Raw genomic sequence first — 12470 nt, 5'->3', positions numbered from 1 at the left:
ATTGGCTTTTTTAGCTGCCGCGTCACACTGTTGGCTCATGTCAAGTTTGTGGTCAACCAAGACTCCTAGATCCTTTTCACATGTACTGCTCTCAAGCCAGGTGTCACCCATCTTGTATTTGTGCCTCTCATTTTTTTTGCCCAAGTGCAATACTTTACATTTCTCCCTGTTAAAATTAATCTTGTTTGTTTTGGCCCAGTTCTCTAATCTGTCAAGGTCGTTTTGAAGTGTGATCCTGTCCTCTGGGGTGTTAGCCACCCCTCCCAGTTTGGTGTCACCTGCAAATTTGATCAGGATGCCCTTGAGTCCATCATCCAAGTCGTTGATAAAGATGTTGAATAAGACCGGGCCCAAGACAGAACCCTGTGGCACCCCACTAGTCACTCTTCTCCAGGATGAAGAGGAACCATTGATGAGCACCCTTTGGGTTCGGTCAGTCAGCCAGTTACAAATCCACTGAGTGGTAGCATAGTCAAGACCGCATTTTACCAGCTTCTTTACAAGAATATCATGGGGCACCTTGTCAAATGCCTTGCTGAAATCAAGGTAGGCTACATCCACTGCGTTCCCTTCATCTACCAGGCTTGTAATTCTGTCAAAAAACGAGATCAGGTTAGTCTGACATGACTTATTTTTCAGAAATCCATGCTGACTATTGGTGATCACAGCATTCCTTTCTAGGTGCTCACAGACTGTTTGCTTAATGATCTGCTCCAGAATCTTCCCTGGTATTGATGTCAGACTGACTGGGCGGTAATTATTTGGGTCCTCTCTTTTCCCCTTTTTGAAAATAGGGACAACATTTGCCCTCCTCCAGTCTGCCGGGACTTCGCCTGTTCTCCAGGAATTCTCAAAGATGACTGCCAGTGGTTCTGAGATCACATCTGCCAGTTCTTTTAATACTCTTGGATGCAGTTCATCTGGCCCTGGAGACTTGAATACATCTAGACTAGCCAAGTATCCTTGTACTATCTCCCTAGTTATTCTGGGCTGTGTTTCCTCTGCTGAATCATTTGCTCCAAATTCTTCAGGTCGGGCATTGTTTTCTTTATCGGAGAAGACTGAGGCAAAGAAGGCATTGAGGAGTTCAGCCCTTTCTGTGACTCTTGGGCAAGACTCTTGGGCAGGGCTAGAAAAAGAGGTTCAGGTTCTCAACATTTCAGAGAGAAATAATAGAAAATGATAGGAAACTATTATCGAAAATGTATAATCTGTTGCTAGAATGGGAAATGAAAGATGAAGAGGTTAAATCAGTTATGATTACATGGGCACAAGATGTGGGCACAAGATGGAGGATTGGGGAAAACTATGGAGGACTGAGATAAAATTTACTGCAAGTGTGGCGATTAAAGAAAACTATGAAAATGATGTATAGATGGTATCTAACTCCAGTAAAATTAGAAAAAATGTACAAAAATAAAGAAAGTGTTGGAAATGTAAATTAGCAGGAGACATTTTTTTTTCATATGTGGTGGGATTGCAAAATTGTTAAGAAATATTAGGAAATTATTTATAATGAAATGAAGATGATGTTTAAAATAACTTTTGTTAAGAAACCAGAAGCTTTTCTATTAGGTATAACAAGAGTGGACATACCAGGACCACAAAAAGACTTATTTAAGTATACAACTACAGCTACACGAATACTGCTAGCACAGCACTGGAAAGAAGAAGGTGTCCCAAAGAAGATTGGCAAGTTAAATTAATGCAATATGCTAAAATGGCAAAATTGACATTGAAACTAAGAGGAAGAGACGACGAGTTTAAAGAAGACTAGAAGGACTTTATTGTATATATACAGAAGCAATGTACACAGGTTAATACATTAGCAGGATTCTAGAAATATTTGTAAGGAAATATGAATGGACAATAAGTAATTTTAATGATTTTTAAAATTAAAATGCACATGCGGTATGATGATAAACAATGGAACCAGGGAAGGGACTAGGGGGAAGTCAACTTTTCTTTTTCCTTTTTCAATTTATTGCTTTTTTCTTTTTGATTTTTTCTATGTCCGATTATGAATATGTATTATTGGTGCTATTGTTGATGTTATTCTTGCTTTTCTTTTTTCTTTTTCTGTTTTATATTTGGAAAATAAAAAATGAAAAAAAGAAAAAGTTCCGGAACTTGCTGACCTTTTTTAGGGGAGCACCCACCCAAAGTTGTTGAGCCAGCCAGCGCTTCTGCAGCACAGCCTCAAGCACCATGCCACCTGCCACCTCTGCCACGCAGCCCCAAGCGCCATGCAGGGGGACAGAATTACAGAACTGCTGGAATACAACAAAGAGGGGCTAGAACTCAGTTCCAATGAGCTCCAGCTGGAAAAAAGCCCTGCTCTTGAACCATCTTTCTGCTTCAGCACATATTTTGCTAGGTTGTATCAAAACTCCTTGCAATCTCGTGCTTTCACTGTGCAATAAAGGTGCTTAAACATTATTTCGTGATCAGTAGCTAAGAGCAGGCTGCAGTGTTCTCTTTAAATTTGCTTTGCCTTTCTGTGACAATGAGGCAAATGTAGAAAATGCTTCTAAAAGATGATGTATGGGGGCAAGAAAACAGGTGGAGAGATCAGTTGTTGTCAGGCAGAGTAACAGGCACCAGAGAGGGTTGCTGAATCTAGCAGTTAAAAGCACACCAGTCAGTGCAAGTAGATAAATAGGTACTGCTGTGGCAGGAACGTAAACGGCGTTTCCATGTGCTCTGGTTTCTGTTGCACCAGAAGCGGTTTAGTCCCGCTGGCCACATGAGCCAGAAAGCTGTCTGTGGACAAATACGGCTCCCTCGGCCTGAAGTGAGATGAGCGCCACAACCCCACCATCACCATTGACATCCAGGGGTCCTTTACCTTTACTTTTTACCTGTTGAGTCTAGAATGTGGCTTCATATTTCAACTGTTACATGCTCATGGCTCTGAGGCTTTTTGATGGCTCTGGTTCTTTAACCATAGTTAAAGAGGAAATTTGCATTTATCCATAATGCTAAGTCATAGTTAGCATTAACCAAGATTTATAAACCAACTACAAACCTTGGTTAATCTGCATTCTTTAACTGTATAGGTAAGCTGCAGGACCAGGTTTGGACCATAAAAATTAACTCTGGTTGATGAAATTATGCATTATAAACCAAGACTTAGCATAATATGTCTTCCTTCTCCATGTAGAAAGGAATGCCTCTTGTAATAGGGGAGCCAGTGCTGTAACTTTGTGCACATGAAATGTTAAAAGTAAACTATTGATTTCTTGTTAGTCTGAAGAGGCTAAATAGGTCTGGTGTCTCTATACATTTTTAAAAACAGAAATGTGCCAACAATAGGACATCAGTGTCAGGCAAACATAGGTCCAACTATCATGAAGAATAATTTCTCTGGCACAGTGGAATGAAGAATAATTATTGTGCTGGCTTCCTCTTCATTGTGCTATAGAAGACTATACGATCAGCTATGACTACAATGTGATATTCCTGATGAAACCACATGCTGAGTATTTGTGTTTTGAGAAGCACACGAGATATTTCTCGGCCTGTTTCCATGGGAGATGGAAGCTGCTTTGATGGAAGTGTTGACAGTGTTGTCTGCAGCTCCTCACTGTCCTCTGTGGACTCATTCCATACTTTCTTTTGCAGAGATCCTGGCACATAGTCATCCTGGGGGGGAAATCATTCAGGCATTAGGATACTTTAACATTATTTCCCCCTACCACTCATTCTCAGTGATCAAGCCAGCCAAACCCACAATAACGTGAAGCTGCTCTTTAAAGGGCGTCTATCCCACTGGTGTCTATTTTGAATGACAGCAGCACCCCAAAGTCTCAGGCAATGAGAAGCTACTTAAGAATCTTTTGGGCCTGAGTTATTGGGAAGTGAATCTAGGAGCTTCCGTCTGCATGGCGCTTGCTCAGTCTGTGACCCTCTTGGTTAGAATCCTAAACTGTCCCCAGAACAGCCTGCCTCCTTCAGCCACCCTTGAAGGATATTGTAGACAAGGTTTCACGGAAGTTTTACTATAATTAACTGAATTTTTTTCAAAGGTCTCCAGAGAGCATGTTGTTAGTCCCTGCTAATAAACTAAATTGCCATAAAGAACTGTAAAATTGCATCAACTTAGTTAAATGACCACCAACTGTGTAAGAATAAGAATGTTCTGTACTTGAACACTGTCCTGTCTTGGTTTTTGTGGAGAGAATCAGAACTCACAGGGTTAAGAAGTTCTGAGTGACGTCTCACATTCTGAGGCGTGGTTTAGAATACTGAGGGGAGTGTTTTTACTGCGTCTCTCTCAGTGTGCGATAGCTCCGGTGAAAGAGAGGAGCGAACATGTGTGCGTTGTCACCAGGAGAGTTATGACTGTTGTTTTTGCTACCGGAATAAAGACTTAAAGTAAGATAAGAAGACACCGTGCGTTAAGCCTGATTTATTACGCACACACGGCAACTCTGCTTCTGTTCCGCTGTGTTTACACTCTGCTGAAATCGGAGGAGCCCCGGGGAGAAGAGAGTCGCGCAGAGAGGAAGCGTGTGGACCCCCGGGGGCTGGTAAAGCTACAAATAAATCACCGGGACAGGTTATGGGTTATCAGCAAGCGCCTGAAGCAGAGATAAGCAAAGTTCGTGCCGGTGTGTGTGCGGCCAGCTGATGAGACGCTGTCAAAGCCAGCTGGAGCTGTGCCTATCTTGAGGCAGAGGGCTCACTGGGAAGATCTGATCTGCCGGACCGGGAGGTGCCACTGCTGTTACTGTAAGTAAGCTGGGCCCCGGGGAGAAGATGGCAGACAGCCATGAATCGTCAGTCCCTTTTGATAAGGTGGACGGGAGCAAGCCCTGGGTCGCGTGGCAGGCACTGAAGACGGCAGTGGGAGCCAGGCCAGAGGGGGCTGAGAGCTGCTCAGAGGAAGCACCAAGCCCAGGAGGGGCTGAGGGACGCCCAGAAAGCCCAGAGGGGGCTGGGACTGTGTTGGGAGGCTGTTGCAATGCCTCAACACATCTGTCTGATGGGCTGTGTGCTGGGGAGCGGCTGAGAGAAGAAAAGAGAGAAGCAGTGGCAGTCTGTTCCACTGGGAGCTATGCACCCGGGAGTGGGGGTGCAGGCCGGCCAGGCCTTTCCAAGGGTCTTGAGAGTGCCCAGGCTGTTTGGCAGGAGCTGGAGAGGGTTTGCAGAGTAACCACAGCAGAAGCCAAAAGCCACGTCCCCAGAAGCAGCAAAGCCTCAAGGAGCGCTGCTAGCAAGGTTGGGGGGGCAGAGAAGACCAAAGGCAAGTTTGCAAAGTTTTCCACTCGGCGTTGCTTTGTTTGCAATTCCTCTGAACATCTGCGTCGCAACTGCCCACAGAGAGCAAGGGAGACAGGGCAGGATGTTTCCAAGGTCGCTTCCCATGGGAGCCAGCCGGGTTTCTATGGCAACCAGTCCAGCAGAGGAGGCAGGCGTGGGAAAGCGCAGATAGTACGTGCTTCGGAGAGGAAAGGAGATGCTTATCAGCTGACTGCTTCGATGGCAGTTTTGGAGAACACCTGCAAGGTCGGGGGCAGCGGGAAGTCTGTTGCTAAGGCAACAAAGAAGGACAACTCCAGTGAGGAGAGAGTGCTGCGTTGGGTTGTAGACTCTGCTACGAATGCTCATTTGGTCGTAGAGACACCTGGTGTCAAGATAAGGAACTGCAGAGCTGTTTCAGCTGGGAAAACACTGTGTTTTGCTGATGGATCACAGAGACGTGTAACTAATGTGGGAAACGTGTTTGTCTCTTTCTTACAGGCGCAGCTGAAAGTCTACGTGTCGCCGGGGATAAAACATTGTCTTTTATCTGTACCGTGCCTCTTACAGGAGGGATATATGGTTTGTTTTGAGAAGAATGTCTGTACAATTTCCAGAGGGGGGAAGCAGCTAGCACGTGTTGAGAGAAATCAGAACAACCTCTTTGTTCTGGAAACACCTCTGGAGGGTGAGGGGAATGCTGGGAAAGCCACTGATCACACTCATGTTTCGTGTGCTTGCGTGTGGCACAAGAGAATGTCACATGGTTCCTGTGAAGACATTCAGATGTTATCAGAGTGCACCAAAGGGTGCAAGGTAAGAGAATGTGGGCAACCTTTGAATTGCAGGGCTTGCAGAAAAGCCAAGAACAAGGGATATAGTTATCCCAGGGTGGAGAGAGTAACCACAAAGCCTTTTGAGCTTGTACATGCAGACCTTTTTGGTATGCCACAGCCAAGTCTGGGCAAGGCCAGGTTTCTGATGGTGCTGACAGATGATTTTTCGCAGAACTCATGGGCGTACACGCTAAGAACAAAGGAGGAGGCAACGCAACTGATCAAAGATTGGGTTGCAGAGGTGGAACTAAGGTTCTCCACCAAGGTGCAGGGGTTCAAGAGTGACCGAGGTTCAGAGGTCACTGGGTCTGCTCTAAAGAGTTTCTTTCGCCAGAGAGGGATACGTCACAAGGTGACTTCTCCTTAGGAGAGTGGCGTGGCAGAGCTTAGGAGTAAAGCTCTGGTTCAAGCATCAGAGATTCTACTGTATGACTCTGGTTTGCCTCAAAGTTTTTGGGGGGAGGCGGTAAAGACAGCCAATTTCACGATGAACAGGTGCTACAATTCAGTAGTAGGTGACACCCCGTATTTCTTGCTTTACGGGCAGCGGCCGCAGCTGCATTTCTTTCGTGCGTTCGGTAGCAGAGCCTTGGTGCCTGTACCAAAGTTTCAGCAGCAAGAGGGTGGCCCAAGGTACCAGGAAATGATCTTCTGTGGGTATGAACCTGCGACAAAGGGATGGAGGTTCGCATATCCAGAAGGTGATCAGACCAAGCTTCTGATCAGTAAACATGCTGAGTTCTATGAGCAGGAAGGTTGGGCAAGGCGCAAAGCGAGCCCTGACGTTCACTCAGATTGTCTGTCTGACTCTGAGGAAGAGGAAGAGCCAAAGGCTGAACCTGCTGGTGGAGACCAGGTCCCTGAACAGAGTAGGGCGTCTCCACAGGTTGTTAAAAGAGTGTCCAAGAGTGAGCCCTCATCTCCTGTTCGCATAATGGAGAAAGCTCACAGACATGTCAAGTCAGAGGGGGAATCATCTGATGAAGAAGACGCACTTGCTGACCCCAGTGGGTCAGAAGGAGCACCCCAGTTTGTGCCCAGGCGGTCATCTCGGGCAACAAAGGGAATTCCACCTGAGAGGTTTCAGGTCACAAATGCGTGGGTTGGTTTCGCACAGTGCGAACCTGAGAATTGTGAGGAGGTTCAACAGGTGCCTGACAATGATGCCAGAAAGGGGCGAAAGGCAGTGGGGAAAGTGTTGAACACTCAGAAGTCTGTAAATGTGTGTTCACAACTCCTCTCAGAAAGTGATTCGAGAGGGGGTGTGGAGAGAATCAGAACTCACAGGGTTAAGAAGTTCTGAGTGACGTCTCACATTCTGAGGCGTGGTTTAGAATACTGAGGGGAGTGTTTTTACTGTGTCTCTCTCAGTGTGCGATAGCTCTGGTGAAAGAGAGGAGCGAACATGTGTGCGTTGTCACCAGGAGAGTTATGACTGTTGTTTTTGCTACCGGAATAAAGACTAAATAAATAAAGAATAAAGTAAGATAAGAAGACACCGTGTGTTAAGCCTGATTTATTACGCACACACGGCAACTCTGCTTCTGTTCCGCTGTGTTTACACTCTGCTGAAATCGGAGGAGCCCCGGGGAGAAGAGAGTCGCGCAGAGAGGAAGCGTGTGGACCCCCGGGGGCTGGTAAAGCTACAAATAAATTACCGGGACAGTTTTACAGTCATTTATGATTATTCTTATATTACTGGCCTGCTGTTTTTCAATAAATTTTATGATTCTCTCCTTTCTTGAGTTTTAGAAAACATAAATTAGTGGTTCTTATAACTGTTATCTGTTAAATGCAGTTTGCATATAAAAAACAGTGGTTCTCTTCCAAATGAATTAAAGTCTTGATTGCTGGGACTGTGTGGGAAGTTTGACTATTAATATAATAAAGAGAGAGAGAGATGTGAACAGGAAAAGGAAGTCTAATCAGTGATGTGATTTAATGTTTCTGGATTTGTAAATTACTTAACATTCTCCTCTGCTTTACATTTTCTTTATTTTCTAGGTAACATCTATTATTCTAATTCTCGCTGACAATGTCAAAAATTTGTGTTTTACATTATGATTTTTTGCTTGCATTATTTTTCGGGTTAATATGTTTCCAATATAACCCTTAGATATGTTTACATAAGCATTCCTGACTTCCTTTTAAAGTAAATTATGGTTTTAAGATCAGGCCAAGTCCATGGGCAGTTGCACTCCAATCAAGACCTTGAACATGTGTTCTCTATCTCATGTGCACTACTTTGTTGGCCAGGCTGAGGGCCAGGGCAGAAGACAAAGAAGATTCCCTCCCATTTTGTCATTTATACTTCCTGTCAATTTCAGGGGGCGGTGTTACATATTCCTATTCCCTTCCGTGTTTGAAGAGGGCTCTAAGGGAGTGTGGTGCCTATTCTTGTAACTGAGACTATGTAAGGTGAAAAGGAAACATGCAACATTTTTTCATCTATAAGTGCAAACAAGCACTTAATTAAAAAACCACTCCTGGTCTTCTGATTACTGAATTGGCTGGTTGTCACCTTTCTCCATTGGACTGATGGCTATCATTTGGACCCTTGGTTCCTTCCTCCCACCCCCCCATAAGGGACTCTTCTAGTTTTCCTAGTACTTGATTTTCCTTTTTTGTGTAATTCATGATATTTTGGATATCATTGGTCTGTGGTTGTTGGGAAGCTCTTGTAGCACCCTGCTTGTGGTTAACACTTAGCTGGAATGAAATATTCAACGCAGCAATAGAGAAATTAAAATAATAATTTATTTCTCAGACAAATAAATGAGAGACACAGTGGTATATGGTTACCAAAGCTCTGCCCACTCCAGCCCTGATGGTCAGCACTTATATTTCCTCAGCCCAGCCCCCTTGCTCCTCCTTTGGCTGCCTCTGTCCAATCAGCCTGGTTGAAATTCCTATTGGCTGTTTGGTAGAACCAATCATAAAAGATACACCCATTTCCTATTACCTTTTATGGGAGACAAAGAGCTATATTTCCTTCTATCTATAAATGGCAAACAAGTAGCCATATATCTTACATTTGCCTCAACAAGGCACCTTAATTACCAGATCACCTTTTGCCCTTCTTGCCCTATTGCCCTCCAAAACAGATGGTTAAAACAGATGCTCATTCTGTCTTAAACAGAGATCAGAGATCTTGGGTTCACATTCTCACACACCATCAATGAAATAAGAATCTAACATAAGAATCTAACATTTCTTACTTTCTAAATCCTTTGCATAATTACATTTAAGCCAACAAATCTTATACATTAACATAGATCCTTTTCAAAGTAAAACTTCTTCAGTTTACACCCCCCTTTCCTGGCCAGCTGCTTTTCCCATTAGCTCTTGCCCTTTAACATTAGGAAAATGTGGCTCAAGTCTCTAATGGGAGACACATGGTATTATATTTTGTTAAACAATGAATCCTACTATTTACCAACCCTTAATTAGTGCTTTTGCAGCTTGATTGTATTCTGTAGGGTCAGTAACCTAGTAACCTTTGCTCCCAGCCTGTAATTCCCTTTTTACAACTTTGAGAATTTTGGCTCCTGCTATAAATAAATCAGGGGTGCCTTTGTCCAGGAGGATAAACATCTGCCAAAGTCTTTTAGCCAGCTGGTCTTCTGCCTGGCATAAAAACACACAAGCATCTGCAAATATATTTTTAAGCTCATTTTAAAATACAAGTCTTGATCAGATGCCTCACTCTGACATGTTTGTTTTTTTAAAGCTTCTCTTCAGCCTTGACATCAGTAAACATTTACACCCCAGAGTCCCTGACAAATTGGATAGGAGTCTTTTAAAAAATAAATAAAAATGAAGGCACATATTCTATAAATACAGGGTGAGTCCTTTAAAAGAGGCCCTGTGGATACAGAGAACACATGTTAAAAGACTCACCCTGTATTATAACAACTAAAATGATTACAATTTGTTTGTTAATGTTGTGACACGCTTCACCTTCAAGTCTAGTTTAAAAGAATAAATTTAGGCAAAAAGAAGAAACATATGGAAAGTGTTTTTCTTTCTTCACACTGATTCATTGACACATCTGGTATTTAGCAACATAGCACAGTATTCTGGAAGTTATTGCGTAATATTTTGAAATGTTTGTAGATACAACATTGTGTAGCATCACTGAATACATGTGGCATCAAGCCTCTTCTCTGAACGCCCAGTGTGAAGCACCAAGAGTTTCAGAGCAGGAGTTCTGATCCTAGAGAACCAAGTGCCTGTTTCTTGCCATGAGGATGACAGCTTGCCAGAAGAGGGACCTGTCTGTGTGCAAGCGGCACAAAGAGCCACTTATTGTTCCTCAGCTGACACAAAACGCAATGGAGCAATACAGCACTGGGGGGCATGTTTCACCTTTGCAACGGTGAAACTTGGGGTGGCAATCTCTCCAGTTGGTTTTTCAGGTACAGTTGCATTCCAGTATTTAAAAACACACGGTTTCAACTGAGGTGATATCATCATGCAGTTAAGTGCCCTTGTCAAGAGTTGTCTGAGGAAAGGGTGGGTATGTGGGTAACAAAGGAAATCCTGTTGTGATGTCATGTCTCTCACACTGGGGTGGGAAATCCAGCATACATCTGGCCCTGAGGTTCAGGTGGCCAGGTCACTTCATGGCGGTGCTTTTTTCCAGCCAGAGCGCAATTCTGGCACCCCCTACACTTTTTAAAGACCTATGGCTCCACCTAACTCCTAGCCGTGATTGGTCAGGCTACAGGGTGGAGACAATTCATATTTCCTTTTCTTCAATCCATCTCCCATGTGGCAATGGCAGGCTTTAAGCCTTCCAGCCAGGCCTTTGCCATTGCACATGCACGTGTTTGCGTGAGGGTCCTTCTGAGCTGCCCTAGCTCATCCGCCTGAATCTAAGAGAACAAGGGAGGCGAGGCTGCATTCACTTGACCCACACCAGAACTAGGGGTGACCCCCAAACCAGCTAGGGAGACAGCTTGCCTTCCATATCAGGAGTGGTTCAGGACATTGTGCTGCCTAAGGTGAAGACAACCCATTCCATCCCACATGCAGAAGGCTTGGCCCTGGGACAGTGTCCTCCACCCCTCCTGAGCGAAGTGAGCTAGTTTAAGGGAGGGGGTGGAGGGCAGGCCTTGAAGTGCCCACAAAGGGAAATGGCTAGTAGGCTCAGGGCTACTGCCGCTGCCTGGTTGCCTCACTCTGGCTAGTTATAGAATAGAATCATGAACTTGGAATCGACCCTGAGGGTCATCTAGTCCAACTCTCTGCAGTGCAGCAATCTCAACTGAAGCATCCCTGACAGATGGCAGTCCACACTCTGCTTAAAAACCTCCGAGGAAAAGAGCCCACCATCTTCTTAGGGAATCCGTTCCACTATTGAAAGGTCTTCCTGATTTTAGTCAGAACAGGACTGGCCCAGTTACATATTGTGCTGAGGCAATCTCTCATCCAGACATCTTAGATGGCCAAATATGTCTAATTTCATAATAAAAGTGTCATAGCTTCACACCATTCTCTGGACAAATTGTTCTTGCATAAAAGGAGGGCAGTCTTTCCCCAAGTCAAGGCAACCTCTTGTCCAAAAGAAGTGGAATAGGGAAAATCTTCAAACTATACACTTCTGATAGCTCAGCTGGTAGAGCATGAGCCTTTTAATCTCAGCGCCAGGGGTTCAAGCCCCACTTTGGGCAAAGTCCTGCAGGGAGTTGGATGAGGGGTCCTTCGTGATCCCTTCAGTCTCTAGAATTCTACTATTCTACTACTGTTTCACAGGACACATTAGTGATCTGCTGGGCTCAAATTACAAGTGGGCCAGAGGGATCCCAGCCCATTTACCTTTGAGGCAGCCTCCTTAATTAGTGTACTGCTGGTCAGAGACCATAGGGGACATGATTTAGCTAAGATTAGGGGTGGTAGTCAATGTCAGTCCTATACAGAATAGACCCTTTAAAGTTAATGGACATAAGTAACTTTGAAACTAATGAATTTAAGAGTTTATTCACCACAGGACTTTGTGGAACATAGCCCTATTTAGCTTAGGGCTCATCCAAATGTTTGTCTCAGTTGAATTTTTCAGCATTCAGTCAGATCATATGAAGAGCAAAAACTCATCTAAAGATGAGTCTGGCCTCATTTAAAGATGAGATGTTCAGGTAGGGTGAGGGTAGCAAGTTCAAGTTGGTAGGATGAGTAGTATTTGGTGAGGTGACTGGGTAGACTGGGTAGACTTTGCCCAAATATGTTAAAGGAATGCTGCTGCACCCAGCAGATGGCTGCTATTCGGTTCGAAAACCTCTTGAGAATGAAGGTAGTCAACTCCCGATACAATGCAATCCTGTAGCAATATTCCCAGTGCTGTTTTCAAATAGATTTTTAAACTGACTAGTAGCCAGCTGCTGAGGAGAG

Source organism: Podarcis raffonei, chromosome 13, assembly GCF_027172205.1.
Source record: "Podarcis raffonei isolate rPodRaf1 chromosome 13, rPodRaf1.pri, whole genome shotgun sequence".
Taxonomy (NCBI): Eukaryota; Metazoa; Chordata; class Lepidosauria; order Squamata; family Lacertidae; genus Podarcis; species Podarcis raffonei.
Note: the sequence above shows the minus strand (reverse complement) of the source record.